The 16101-nt window shown below is 41.8% G+C and overlaps 1 protein-coding gene across 2 annotated transcripts in view; it reads right to left on the bottom strand.

Moving 5' to 3' along the window:
* Window positions 1–16101, bottom strand: part of EFNA3 (ephrin A3) — a 269388-nt gene that overhangs the window by 242644 nt on the left and 10643 nt on the right. The window lies entirely within an intron of this gene.

The raw sequence follows: 16101 nt of genomic DNA, 5'->3' as shown, positions 1-16101 counted from the left end.
TTCAGCATTGCTAATAATGTACGGAATGGTGCATGACCTACTTTGCGCAATGAGGCTGTAATTCCATTGAGGGGGTTCATGTGACATCACACACCAAGAGGATTGGTAATGTCACCAGAATCGCAGAGATGCGACTGCAGCCAATTACTCAAAGTTGGTCATACATCACTTTTTTTTTCTTTTTGTAGCTCACGTTTCCCTCCTCCCACCGCCACTTCCAATTTCTTTTTATTTTCAGCCAGAAACTGAATATCTCTCATCGCACATTGTGCCCTCCTCATCCTTGCATGGCTGGGAAGCCTATCCGGAGAAATGGATTCCCTCCTGGGACAGAGTCACTGACCTGCCAGTTTACCCGCTCTACCCTGCCCTCATCGCCCCCATAAACCTTCAAAGTGTTTATGCAAGGGAATTTAAAGTGCTTTTCAAAATATATAGTTAGCACAAATACAATTACATTCAATCAGAGGACTATGCAGGGCCTTTCGTTTACCTTTCAATTCTGCATCTGAATTTCACAGAGTAAGACCCTGGGATTGGCCTATTTTCTATGAAAGATTTAAATTTTAAAAAAAAGTTGTAAAAAATGTGCAGAGCGAGTAGATTTAAGGAGACAATTAGGTAGGCGGTTGCTTGGTGGATTTTAAAAATTCACAGCATGTGGGAAGGATTACTTTCGGAATATTAAAACGTCTTTTAGACGCGCCAAAGCCGCCTGCAAAATTCTTTTCAGAATATCACATTTTTTATAAAGGCGCGGTTGACATGGGATCTGCATATAAATACCTGCGAAACATAAACACATTTTTAATCTCCTTTGGATACGCAAATGCCCCCAAAAAATTCCACGATGGAGCTAAAAAGTGAATGCTGTCTTTTGAAAGGTCCTTTCAAGTGCACTCTTGATGTTTTAGCAAAAAGAGAAGAAAAAAAATAAGCCTTCTTTCCTTGAAGTGCAGAAGGCAGGCAGAGGAGTGACTGAACACAATGTCGTCCCCTGACACCCTCTGACTGATCGCGTGGAGGGACAAAGTGAGGGCGCTGCATGTGTTGTTATTGTTGCAACCCGAATGAAGTCAAACAAATGGGCCGCCTGATTTTAAAACCAAATTGTGTCTCATCTTCGCGCGCTTTCGGACCCCCACCTACACTATCTTTAACATTCACACTGGAATTCAGCCGATAAAATAAATGACAGCGGTTTGGAACATAGTTTATTTAAATCCAAACACCCAAAACATTTTTCACAACAAGAAGAAACGCTTGGCGTGAGTTTGTCACACGTGGCTCAAGCACACCACGAGAAAAAGCAAAAAACACATTCATAGACCAGAAAACAGCCACAGACGTAAACCTGTATTTTAATAAGTTGTTCTTTTGAGGTAGGGACGAAAATAACTTTAGCAGAATACAAGGCTGCTCCCCTGGGTCTACGGTGCCTGCACATGTCAGTTCGTATAAGCACAAAGCAGCCGACCTTGTGTGGAGCTGCGGGTTTTAACCTTTTGAAATCTGTGGACCCCAGTCAATCACTACTGGAAGCTGGGGACCCTGGCCTAAGCGATTTGAACCTAGGACAAACCGCAAAAATGCAGAAAAAAAGTGTACATCAAAGAAATATACACATTTTGAAGCATTACCAAGACAAAAATAAACAAAAATCAAAATGTTGTTATGGGGAAGGTTCTAAATTTGGTTTCATTTCTAAAAAGACAAAGCAATATGCTAGACCCTCGCAGACCACAGCCTTTTTTTTTTTAATCTTAGGGCATGCTCTCTTTTTTTCCTGGACACATAGTGGTTCATTTGAGGCCACCAATTGTTCACAATATATTCAGTCTGCTCTACATGTGTTGGTCCCACAAATTAAGGAAAGGATACCAACTCCATTTTTAGCCTCCAATTTCAGATTAAATTCCTAGACATTTACAGAGTGTTTTACAATTAAAAAACGGTGTGTGTGTAGAATATATATGTGTATTATATGCATGCATAGATTTTATTCAACTGCTATTGCCATTTAATTTTCCAAACTGTCATGGACCCTCTGAGTCGGCGACTCAGACGCATGGGGAAGAACACCCGATGCTGAGGATTTGGTTGCAAGGCTTCCTGGCATTTTTGGACAAAGGGTAAAAGCTTGGACTATTCCCTGGTACCCAGGGGCTTTTTACACTGAACACCAATCTTACATAGGAGTCACATTTTCAACAACAGAAGAAGAACCGCATTGGCAAAGTCAACAGGATAGACCTTAGCAAGTATGCAATGTATTTGTGTATTCATTTTTTTGGCAAACATATCAAAACAGGCATTTAAAAAAATGCGAAATTGATCAAGGTTAAAAAAGAGCTAGCTGAATGTGGTCTGAAATCTTTGGGGGGAAAAAAAATAAAAATAAATGAACCATTGTAAACTCAAAATTAAGGCAGATACCGGCATGCAAGTCATAGCACTGAAGCGAACTACATTTTCCCTACATGTGCACTAACGTGTAATTAAAAGTGAAGAGAAGCAGTGCAGCTCAGGCCTAAGAGAGAATGTAGCTTCTCTTCAACTTGCTGACAACAATGCCTGCGCTGCCGGATATAAAATTGGAGGATGTGGACGGGTGGGCCACAGGTTCAAGGGAAAAACACACAGATCGAGGTAACAAGGCCACAACACAAGAGCATTCAATTCAGCACAATACTGCAGACGTAAGCACTATGTCAAACTGTCTTACCCAATCTGAGGATACCAATGAGGGATCTAAAGCGCATTCGCAGTAGACATTTTCAACCCTAAAGCACCATTCAGCATCTCCCTCGTGATTCGTGCCTAATAATGTTTAAAGAATCACCCACTCTTCCAAACTTCTGTCATCCCAAAGGTTTTTCAAGGGTTATCTTAAACAATACCTTCCTGTTTGAATTGAAGGGGATACAGTAAGTAAACTTATGGAGAGGACCATAACATTTAGGAACCACATCTTCGGGGGTAGAGTCACTACCCATAGTATCTATATCAAGAATCCTAATTAGTGAATTATATATTTTTTCTATTGTAGTACCTAATGTAAGTAAACCGTAACTCCGAAATGGTTGTGCTGCCGTGCAGAGAATGTTGCAAAGGAACCTAAAACATAGGTACATTTGAGGTTTCAATATAAGGCAGACCCAACTTCCCCTTATCCTCCTCCACTCCAGCTTCAAAGTCAAATTACTCATGATGGTCAGTGCTGAAACTGGTTTCTCCACTACCAGACAGAAAAATCCTGATGCTTCTTAGGGACTTGAAAAAGTAGGTCGAAGGCATTCTTTGTAAATGGACAATATATTTGTGGTTACTCCAGAAAAGGACAAATCGCAGACATGCCCCCCCACCCCGAAATGTAAGCAATCACCAAGCAGTGGTTTCTAGAGAAGCGCAAGTCAGAAGTAACATCGAGTACTGAATAGTTTGCGAGTGAACATGCCGGAGGTGGCCTTTTAAAGTCAAGTGCAGCATCTGTCCTCGTTGTTAGGGAAGCTTGCAGTCCCGCTACCTATTCTGTACTTCCGCTGTGTGTGTCACTGAGGGTTGGATACAATTTTCACTTTTGAAAAAAGAAAACAAAATGAACCGGTCAATACTTGTTTAAAACAAGTAAGAGCCGCAAACGCCCTCAAGTCTAAAACCTTAACTAAGTGCTAAAAACGATCTCGTTCCCCTTCGTTTTACTTATTGAGACCTCAACCTTCTACAAAACAAAGTTGTGCCAAGATCCAAAGGGTCAGCTGGGGCACAGTCTTCCAACTCAGCTTAATTTAAGAATGGTCTAAGCTTTGATGTAGTTTTTTAGTGAACTAGATCTTCCTATATTAGGCTTTTATTTGAAAACCTGCTTCATCTGAAAAGGAAATGAGGAAAACTGTGGTATTTCAGATGGGAGGCCTTAAAGAACCCACAGTATTGTTGGTAACAGAGAGAAGAGTGAAATGTGTGAGGGGAAGCCAATAGTGACCCCCCAAACCCGCTCCCAAGCAGTCCTTCTGGAAGTGTTAGACATTGTTGGTGTGGCATGGAACACTAAACAAGGAAACTCCTCTATCGGAGTGTGTGGGCAAGAGAAACCCACTGGCCACGCCTAAATACATTTGAAAATCTTTAATGTGTTTAGTGTAGGCTTCGGTCGAAGTCAGTAGCCACTCGACTTGTACTCGCTGCAGTAGAGGGCGCTCTTCAGGAGTGAGGGTGAGCGAAGGCCACTATGAAAACAAAGCAAAGTCCCAGACTATATTCCTTCATGCTACCCAACAAGCACTGTCAAATGACTGTAATACTCTTAACAATGGCGTTCAACAGGACCCGACTGAAGATGTCCAACTCTGAAGCTTGTCCTGCTCAGATACCATGGACACGCCACTTTCTTTTCTGAATCTTCAATGTGAATTAAAAAAAAATACAATGACGTTCAAAGCAACATCTTACCCCCACCATTTATTTTTCAACATGTTAACTCTATGGTTGACAAACATTGGTTCAGGAATAACCAAGTACAGGATGCTATTTTTTTGGGTGGAGACAAACAAATATCGAAGCCCGTTACGGACCAATCATAATGCGCATTTTGTCTATTTTCCTCCACTACACCATGTAAATTGATGTTTGAGTAAAAAATGAATAACCCCGAAGGAAAGCTCTAAACAAACATTGGAAACAGTTTTGCAGATTAAAAAATAGGTTGGGCTGACTAAAATACTATTTCCAAGAACCTAAATAAAATTATACGACAAAAGAAATGAAAGTAGTGGCAAGAAAATGTCATTTTATTTTTGCGCAATATAGTTGATTTATACCTTTCTATTTAGGGGTTATTCACATTTTTTTTCCCAAATACATATGTCCCAGAAGTCTAATGAAACCAGGATTGAAACAAAACCCACGTGCAGTGCTTCTGAGTGTCAGCGTGAAGCAAAACGTTGGACAAACTAGCTGAGTGGCCCTCAAACACCTGCCTAGAGAGCCCCTTACAGGAACACCAGGCGAATAAATCTGTCCGACACCTGAAGCAGTTTCACGAGCAGATCGCGGCCAACTAAATAAAATCCACAGATGGCAACCTGCTGCCTCGTACATCACCAGCTCATACATTCAAAGAACATTTTCATGAAATTATTGGGTGCTTTTATTAAAACACAGGATTTTCTCTTTGTTTCCATTGGAAGGATTTACACAAAACACCTATGAAACCGTAACTTACGGCCTATGAAACCGTAACTTCTTACGGATGCAGCACAGTTAAGTTTGCATCGCTCTAAAACAGTTGAAGCTACTTTTATTCGTATTGTGACATTGCTCGCCAACACGATGCGGTAAAAAACACAAATGTAGCCTTCAACAGGATGGTGGTCACAATGGTTGCGGCCATCCCGATGAAGAGGAAATGCAGGAGGAGCCAAGACAAATCTCTCTAGGAAGGGGGCCCTGCAGGAGACGTGAAGACAAGTTTCACTAGGAAGGAGACCCTGAAATGCAGCAGTTCAGTTTGTAGCGTCTCCTGTTTTTTAGGTTCCACAAGGATGGCAGCTGCTCCATTGATAGCAACTCTTTGGTTCCACCTCCTTCAGTCTTTTGCTTCCTTCGCTCAGAAACCTCCAGCTATTGGCTTGAGATACTGTCAATCATATCTTGGACCAGCACAGTGAAGTACTTTAGTCTTACACGGTGTTGGTTATTTGACTGTATCCTTCCATCTCCATTGCCATGCATTAAGGACTATTTTACTTGTGAGCAGTACTCTCCTACATCACACATTCAATTCTTCATCGCATTCATGCAGTGTATGCATAAAACATTTATTTTAATTTTTCTCACAGCAGCAGGCATTTTTAAATAAAGATTTTCAGTGCTTGATTGGTAACTATCAAACATATATGCATTGCCTATGCTGATTTACCGTATTTTTAAAAATTGACTAATCATGATTGGCGCACATACGCATTGGAATTGGGTAAAACAAATATAGACAGCAACATCCACGCACTACGTCCCGGGTAATAGTTTACAGTCTTTGATTTTGTGAGAAGCCACACCAATTAGAATTCAATTCAGGGAAAGCAAAGTAAAAAGAATTTTTTTAAAATAAATTAATCATGTTTAGCTCAGGAAAAGGAAGTGTCTTAATTTATGTGGCAGTGCGGAGAGGTTTGTGTTATGCACTGCAGATGCATAGGTTCCACTTACAAGAATGGGACTGCGGTTGGTGGTAGGGCCTATTGGTCAGCACCGCTCCCATGAAGACGGCTCCGCCCTACAAACATAACCATTTTAGGGACACCCAAAACATTGTTCACCCCGGTAATAACATGGTTTGAAAGATCAGCAAACCATGTGGTCAGCAAAAGATCTCAGTCTCGATACACCAGGGAAACATCTCGTATAAGACGATGAGACTGGTCAACTGGATGAACGTTTGCCGGCGAAACAAAGTGGATATCGGCAGGTCAGGGGCAGCATCCCGGCAAGGCCGGCCATCTTTTCCAAGATCAGTAAACTGAATATTGTTAGTGCTATCTGGATGCAAAATAGTCCCTTATACATTCCAAAGGAGATGGAAGGATACATCCAAATAGGCTAGACATACACCATGGTTCCATAACAGTAACATACGCTTAGTAACTGCGGTACAAAGCGCGATATTGAAGCAAGTTATTAGAAGCCCTTAACTCATGCATGTTGTTTTGGTGAAGGATTCAATTTTCAATGGAGAAACCATAGTTCAGCCGGCTTGCGGCTTTTATTAGCTTTCGGTTTTTTGTAAAAAGTGAAGCATTTAAGGAAGAAAAATCAGCACTGTTATTACCTCCGAACCCACCACGGTATGCCAGATGCAAAGGAGCCAAGTGTTGTCAAGATATACAGGTAAAAATAGAAACTGCGAAAGAACTAGATCTTCCAGTCATAAAGCACTAGAGAGACGTAAAAACCTGAAACGCTCCCAAAGAAACCCTTCTTAAAATAAATGGTATTTCAAACAAACACAAGCATCATCTCGATAAAAACAGCCCCGCAATCTCGGCTTCTTCCTGCCTGAATATTAATATGTAAAGAAGGAGTGAACAGATGTGCCTGGCTAGGAGGGAAACAAAATAGCCAGTTTTCTCGGTTTTCTGCAGTGTATTTCCATCTATACAGCACAAATAACATAAAAACTGGGTACCACATTAGAGGGATAGAGGCTGACCGGGGTATTGCAACAGCAAACCACATATGTGACACAAACACATGTCTAAAATCTTTACACAGCCAGAAACTTCACAGCTCTTAGGGAAACAGGACAAACTCCATCCTTCCATATGATCAGGCTGTGGCCACGCTGAATTATCTGCGAATCCACCATGTGGCTTCAGTAATTCAGAGGAGAGATTCATTCTTTAATTCATTTTGTAATGCAGCATTGATTTAGGGCGTGGAGAAGAGCTGCTGAGTCAAGTTTATGTTCAGTAGGCACGGACATCTAAATAAACTTAAAACTGAGGTTGAGCATGCACTGAAACCCGTGATGTCTACCACAAGGTAGGCAGAGGATTCAGCGGGCTTGGAGATAATCTTCGGTTCTGCCACAAGAAGACAGAGGGGGAATCAGTCAGAGTGTGGGAAGGTAGCACGTACAAAGATCACATCACAATCAGTTGGCAGATACGATACCCGCTTCCCTGGCAAGTGCAGATACAGAAGTGATGCCCATCTCTGCACAGCTACTTCCCATCAAAGCTCATGCTGTACCATTAAAGATTATTTGAGGGATGGCCCTACAGAGGAAAGCAACGGGACAGAAATGTGTGTCACTTTGCAATACACCAAGTGCTCAGGTCACACCTCCACGCAGGCACCTTCCCTTCAGCAGCGTCTTTCATATACAAACATTGTATTGTAATTGCATTTATATAGTGCTTACTACCGCATACGAGGCGTCAAACTGCTTTTCAGCGAGTAGCACGCTACTCCGGAACCCATAAAGGATTAGTGTAGATTTAGTATAGCGAAATATGAAAGTAATTTAAGTCGTGGATAGGTTAGTCAATTATAAACATGCCACGGCAGAAAAGGAATGTCCTTCTTGCTGACACTGGATCACAAGGATTGTCTGGCTCTACAAACTGGAATGGCATGGCGAGTAAAAAAACGATGGATTTAGGCTCAGATTTCTGTACTGGGGTGAATGTATGACAATGTTCTGCATTCTGTCCATCAACTGTTGTTTTTGCAGAAGTCACCACCAGGATGCACTCTAGGCTGATTGGATTTGTCAATGCTTACTTAAAATGTTACAGTGAGTCTGTTAAACACTCTTGCAGGGAGGGTGTTCAGTCCAAACCTTCTCTCCCATTGGAAGACTGCAGAAGTAATTCACCAGGGCATCCAATCCACTCCTGTATCACAAATCTGACCTCTGCGAGTTTGCGCTTCATTATTCTGGTCTCTTGATGAAACTGAACGTCTGCCATACCCACCTTCCTCCTTTCCTCCAGTTCACCGGTAATAAGATTTTTTACGCTGTCCTGTTAAGCCATATAGCAAAACCCATATGCAGATCTAACACTGCCCTCGCAACAGTCTACTCTTAAGATAGAAGGCCTTAAAAACTGGACTCCACGCAGAGAACCAGCTACGGAGAAGAATGTTGCTACCGAGAGCTCTTTATCGGACACCTTCAGCGAGCACTCGATTGAAACCAGCAATAAGTTACGTAAAGCAGAAATGATCAACCTTCTACATGGACTCAACCGTATTCTCGGACATGCCTGTAATATTCCACTTTAAGAATTTATTTTAAGCAGCTTCCTCATCATTTTTGACCATGCCCCTTCGTGGGGTTTTCCACTCATAACTTTCGGGTCAGCAGAAGCACTTATTGTGAGAAGGTAATGAGATGCCAGCACCAGGCGTTGAGAAGGTAGGAAGGTTCCGCCCAAAGCCGTCAAGCAAGAGACACTAAAAGGCTAGAGAAATTGGCCTCTTCCTCAAGGCGCCCTCTGATCAGATTCAGATGACATTTTTAACGATGGAAAGTGATGAAATGTATGCATGGAGACATCAAAGCTTGCTCTAGCGAAAGACCCTCATTCCATTAAAGCCTTAATTTAAGTACTCGATTTGTAAGAATTTACTCAAATGGAACTGCGTGGGGAAAGGGGGTGTTCTGCACAAGTCATTCAAACCTGAATTTACTTAGGCTCATCCTGGGAGGGTGAGTTGGGGGTAAGGATGAAAGATTGGATCTGGCTTCTTGAAAATTAATTTTTAACACCACTAAAGGGATGAGTTTTTTGCAGACATGTCCCTATTTATCTCAGGAACAAATCAGATATCAAAGTCTGAAGCTTCTGATAACTTTCACTGCCATACAAAAGGCTCCAAGCACCAATAATGCACCCAGCTACCACAGTGCACCACACAGAACAAACTCCACCTAAGATTGCAAATATGAAAACCTTTGCGCAAGCACTCCCTGACCTTCCACTGAAATGTTTAGTGATGTTGGATAAAAAAAATTCAGAAAGTTCCCCTAGAAGTAATTCCCACTGGTAAAAAGGTATTATATATGAAATTCAGAGTGCAAATTGAAAATCCTGGGCATGCAGCGCTCCGAAAAAGAAATAGAAAGCAGACTATTTTACAAATCGGCCATCTTAAAAGATAATAGTATCATTCATTCATTTTGCGCACGGAGGCATGTTTTGGAAATGCACATCCCCTCCTTATAAAATCACCTCCGAATTATGATGCTCGTGGTGCCCTTTGGGGACCTCAATCCGAATCAAGAGTTCTAGCGACAATACTGCAGATTTCGAGAAGCAGTTAAAAAAATTAAGTTTGTGAAATCGTTGTGAGGGTACCTGAGGGTTGTTTAGTTACATTAGAAAGATTGCTTTTTACTACACTAGCGCAAAATTCATGGGTAGTGGTTAGTTTCTACCTGTAAATTTACTATTCTTATTTGCATGAAGCCCATTTATAACCCCATTCTCATTTTTAATCTACAAAGAAGATGATTCCAGGTTATGGGGAGCCTGCAAAATGGCAGCCATTTTGGTGCATAGTAAAATAGGCATTATCCAGACTATCTGCAAACCAGACAAAAGCCTTCGATGAAACCTGGTGTGGCGATGTTGTGGCTGTTATCCTCTCTTCTTACTACGTCATTGTGTAGTTATGAGTGTACATATAACTGACTAACATATCCACCAGCCAAATTACTTTAATAATTTCACTATACTAATTCACCAGTAATTCTTATATATGTCCCGGAGTAGTGTGCTACTCACCGAAAAAGCACTTCGACGCCTCGTCAGGGGTAGTAAGCGCTATATTAAATGCAATTACAATACAATACATCCACCAATGACTGTTTGGGATTCTTCCCCCTCACTGTGTCCATTTCTACAACACAAGTATGAGATGTAGATGCGAGCGGTAGTTCATTTACCTCTGCAACTCATCTCACGCAAACGGCCATACTCAACGTTTCTCAGACCGCACACACATAATGTGCAATTAAATCGTGCAGAGTAAAACTGCCTACTTAGCAGGCAAATGGACTCAAAGCCATTTGCCAACCCTCTGAATCATCAGCTGCCAATAAGCAATAAATCACAGCCTTTCTGCACTCCACACATCCAAGTGGTTTCAGCAGAATGTCTCAAAATAACAGGGCCGGGCACCATGTGAAGCCCTTCAGGAGAGGACAGGCTGTTCCTTCGCTCTGCAAGGAAATTTGTGTTCAATCACTGAACAAAACTGAGCAATTCTGCAGGCTGCTCTCCATTGTGCAACACCTGCGCTAACACAAGAGAGAGGCAGATGCAAGCACCGCACACCTGAAACCATCTCAGAAACACCAGGAGAAGAGAAGCAAAGTCAGCAACACTTGAGGAAAGTCCCACCTGCACAGGCGACAACAAGCTGCAACCGAAGACAAAGAACAGCTCTTTTTAATCAGGGGAACTTCAAGAAGCAGACCCCCAAACCTCCCCATGTCACCATTTCTAAGAAAAACATGCATAAACAAAGGAAGACAAAACACTCCTTGTCCTAGATTATTCTCACAGAAAAATCATTGGTAAATGTGTAAAACAATTGAACCAGCAACACAACCTGAACCACTCTGAGCAATTTTGGCCTATTGTTTGAAGACCATAAACGAATCCTCTTAAAGTGGCTAATGCATCCACTAGGACAATCACTGACAAAGACAATTGTTTTGAGGTTTAGCGAACGATAACATTACTGCACTACAATGTAGATAACAGGATCTGAAAATGGATGTTACAGAAACAAAGAACTGCTTTAGTTTCTGTAGCATCTATTTTTCAGACGCTTTTGTGGATGCAAAAAAATCTTCATGAAATAGAAGCATTTGTAGGGAACTGCAGTCACTGAGAGCACTGAACATCAATAAAGAACAGATACTAGAAAAGCGCGGACAGAATCAAGATTCGAAACGTTTGAATAAAGATAGAACAAGAGACAAGAAATAAATATGGTGCAATTGCAAACACGCAATACACCACCCCACATCGAAATGTACAGGTGACGACATCTGCAGAGCTAATTTACTCAAAGAAGTACCCTTCATCTACTTCCAATAAAATAGCTACTTTTGATCTGCTAACAATCGCAACTGAAAATCGTTTGACAAATTAAAATCTGAACATTTTTCATCGATTTCTGAAACATGTATGACGTTTTAAATCATTTTAGAGGCCAACATTTTAAACAGTTACAAAAATATGAAATAGTTAATAAAAACATGAAATCAGCAGGCAATGAACTTGGTCAATTTTTTATTCTGTAAATAGGAAAGAACAAATCGGGGGGAGGGTGGGGGAGAAGATTGACCTGAAGGTAAGTAACAAGAAAGTGCGCCAGCTGAAATTTGGTGACACGGGCAACCTAACAGTGGCAAGCCTGAAAAAATAGGTTTAAAACTAAGATGTATGATTGCTAAATATTTTCCAAGTAGCCAGCTATATATCTGGTCTGGCGTTTAGATAGGGGGGGGTGGTGTTATTGTTTATTTGAGCAGGGGAGGAAGCAACCTACCTGTTAGAACAGATAAGGAGTAGGAAAGAGGACAATGCAAATCAATCATTGAGGAAGGTCTGCAAATTGTCTGCCAGCTCACAAGAATACAAAAGATAAGAGGCCGCGCGCCTCTGAGGGAAGGACAACATACGGAGAAACCTGAAAAGCTCTCTGCCAGGTTGGATCCGAGCTAAAAAACACACTATTTCATTCTGACAACAAGGAAAAGCAATCGGTAGAAGGCCTCACCTCGGAAATGATATATAGGCAAGTAAAAAAAATACAAGAGCATGTGGAAGAAAAGCAGAAGATGGATTGAAGTTGTTGAGTTAGATTTAACTCACGCGTCAAATATCCCATCATCCTTGACTTTTAAGCCGAGAAAAAGGAGTGTTTCGACACGGACGTGACTTCCGCTGGTGAAAAAAGAAGCACTACAACATATCACAACTTTAAGTGCTACAAACTGGAAATATAGCACTTTAAGTGATAACCGAGACACTTAGGTCGGCAAATGCCCAACATGTCCCATCAGAGGGCTGAAAACCAACACAACCGGCTGTTGTTATCCGTCATAGCTCCATACTAGGAGCGTCACCCAGCAGGGTGGTGGCTGCTAATATTCAATCACTATGGGCAATTCAGTGAGCGGTGACGAAAAAGGCACTAACTCATGCAAAGCAAAATGGCAGTCGCTGGGACAGAAACCCCCAACTCGAATTCTAATGTCTTAAATGCAGCTGCATTTAAGAAATAACAGTTCTGCCGTAACCGCGTCTGACCGCAATTTGAGAATTACTGGGTCTTCATTCAGTGTACCAAAAAAAAGTAACAAATACATTTTAAAAAATGTAAAGAAGAAAGCCAGACACAAAAGCAATAATAACTAGTCATGAAGTTAAGCCAAACTCTACAGCAAGAGAAACTGGAACTGGCTGTAATTGTAGTACAAGGTTCCCGAAGAACTCTCAACCTTGCCTTAGATGGCCCTGGGAATACATTTCAGCTATCATTCGATCCTGGGGCCCAATTGACTTGTTTGGCAGTTATTAATAAAGCAAATACTGGCACCTCGAAGTAAAAGAAGGCACTACTCAAGTTACATAATCTAGCTATGGACCGGAGGACAGGTCAGGCTGTGGCATGGAAATAATCTCGTCTACTGAGTAAAATCCTTACTCACCAGAAATACAAGTGTGTGAAATCATATGGGAGACACACTGAACCAAGAAAAATGAAATTGGCTTCCTTCCCCGTCCCTGCCATCAAAAAAAAGTTCTTAGATGAGATCACCAACAACGCACCCCAAAAATTAACTCTCACATGGGTGAGAAGGCCCAGTGATCTAAAAAAAAAAAAAAAAAAAAAAAAAAAGCAAACCAAGAATAAGGAAACAATCAGCATGCAATGTTACTTATGTTTGCCATCTTGGTCCATTCACCAATCGCAAAAGTGCTCTGTCATTTCATACTCGACAGGCATGGACGGCGAAGAATGCGGCATTCCACCACCACTCACCACCCAAGACCCTCCTCCTTTAGAACAGAGCAATTCAACACCAACAAAGGGAAAGAAAACCAAGAGCAGATACAAAAGGCCCATCAGAATGACATAGCTGATGGGGAGTTGCCTATTAATCACACCACACCCTAAACCCCGATAACATCAGTAGAGCTTCAGGCAACACATCCGCTGCACCCAAAGAAGACGGTGAGTGGCAGCATCACTCCTCACCTGCCCAGGTCAGCTTCAGAGGTTACAGCGGATCCCTGGCTGCATGGTCTGAGGGTCAACGACAGGTGAACACCATCAACACATTCATCATTAGGACAGCAGAGAAACAAGCCCAAGCTGCATCAAACTGACTTTCTGGCAAATTCTGCATCATCGTTTGCATCTTTTTTAAATTTCTCAAGGATAAATTTGAACAGTTAGCCGATACATTTTTTATTTCTCATTAATAAACTGTTGTTAATGTGAACACTAAATGGAAAACAAACCAATGGCAGTGGAAAACCTCCCATACAAACAAAAACATGCAGCAGTACCAAAAAACGAAGCAACTATGATCAAGTCTTTACCAAAGTTTCACATCAAAGACACATTTTTAGGTCCCACCCAAGACAGCACATGCACTGTCTCTTCCAAGATATTTTTATCTTTCAGTAGCCATAGTGCACTCCCTCTGCTGAACATCGGTTGGCTTCTTTGCCACTCATTTTCTTGCGCCCGATTTGTTGGCGTGGGTGCTTTTTTTCCCCTTCTTGTGTTTGTTCAGCCGCAGGAGCATGGATCCATTACTACGCCCATCCACAGCTCGCTCTCTCAGACGCTAGTTTAATGCCATTTCCCTGCTGTCTCCCTCGAGTGCATCTCTTCCATCCTCTGCCACGCTCTGTGTTTCTCTCTAGAGCCTCTTCTTCTCCCCGTCATGCCTTCGCACCTGTGTGCTCTCTCCCCACCAGCTCCACAATGCTCGCCATCGTCTGTTCGATCCCCCCACCGACCCCTCTGTTGCTTAAACCCCAACAACCGCAACCCAGTATTGCTTCCCCCAGCGCTTTAAGAACCCACCCCATGTTGCTTATGTCCCTGGTCTCCTGTGCCGCTTCCAACCCACACCAGCACCCCTTGTGTTGCTAGCCACACTTCTTCCAAATAAAAATTTTAAAAACTATAAAATACCATGGCTGGCCACATTAAAAGCTTTCACCATTTGGCACCGCATTGTGGATGCTGTGCAATATGGTAAAACCATTGGCTAGCATATCAGTCCCAGAGACGAGACCTGTAGTCATGCCAATGCTTGTTAATAAAGTGCACCCTGACGAATTTCTGTCAAGTAAAAACGCCTAAGTGGGATAGGCTGGGCATGTTAAACTGTCAAAATGGCTGACCTGCTTAATTTTAACTGTCCACTCTAACCCCCTTCTCCCCCCACATGAGTCTGTGCCACTTTTTTAATCTGGTCCGATCAATCCATATTAATAGCTAAAATATGTGACACCAAGGTAAGAAAATCCTTAGATAAACATGGAAATTATTCAAATCGATGTCATGACAACTACTGTTGGAGCACTTCTTACAAACCTTTGGTGGTAATTTCAATATTTGAGCAAACATAAAATTTGCACTTCCTGTTGCCTAAAAAGTCTGGTTATGGTCATCTTTTGGATAGATTTCCTACCGGGTTATGGAGAAGGTTAAAGGATGCAGAAAGAGGATTTTGATTACAATAGACTAAGATGATCTCCAATATTGGAACAGGAAGTAATTGTCATCAAGGTAAACAGATTATTATTGGGTTACTATTATCATATCAAGAGATTGCCAAGGAAAAAAGGTGCATTGTGGAGCCAGCAGGACAAGGGGTAGCCTCCTCACAATCTTCAACAAACAAATACTCTAGAGAATCCCAAAACGGAATATGACGCAACTTGCTCAGTTAAACGGCTACTCGATTGTGTTTCCTGAGTAGGTAGTTTGGAAGCCATGATAGTATGCATTCATTTTTTATATCCGGTTACCCATCTGCAGAATTGCGCTTACGTATTGAAAATAATTTTACGAAAAGTTGCCGGAGGTATTGACACTAAGAGGGCAGTACTATTTCCTTGATTGGTTGCTCTAGCTACAGTGATAGCTTCACTCCGACCGCGAACAGCCCAGTAACATGACCGACTAAACGTACCGGTACAAGATATTCTGCGCACAACCAGCAAGGTAATACTGAAAATGAAGCAAGCTATCCCTCACTCATTGGCAAGAAATTCTCAGCTGTAACGAACATAAAAAAGAGAAATGGGTCACAATTGCATTAAAAAACAATAATGATTAACCCATTATAGCCTGGGCTTCCGAACACCGCCATGTGCAGTTAATAAATAACCCCATTCCCCACTGCAGCGCCTGCTGGCATAATCCAGTCATGCAGTGCTTACAACTGGCACATTTTTTTCTTTAATGCCTGCTCCTGGTTTGCAAGATACATTATTCTATGATAAATCTGTATGAGACACAAACAAAAATAAAATATCAGGCCTTCTGCTA

This window comes from Lissotriton vulgaris, chromosome 12, assembly GCF_964263255.1.
Source record: "Lissotriton vulgaris chromosome 12, aLisVul1.2, whole genome shotgun sequence".
Taxonomy (NCBI): Eukaryota; Metazoa; Chordata; class Amphibia; order Caudata; family Salamandridae; genus Lissotriton; species Lissotriton vulgaris.
This window is presented reverse-complemented; position numbering and strand designations above follow the sequence as displayed.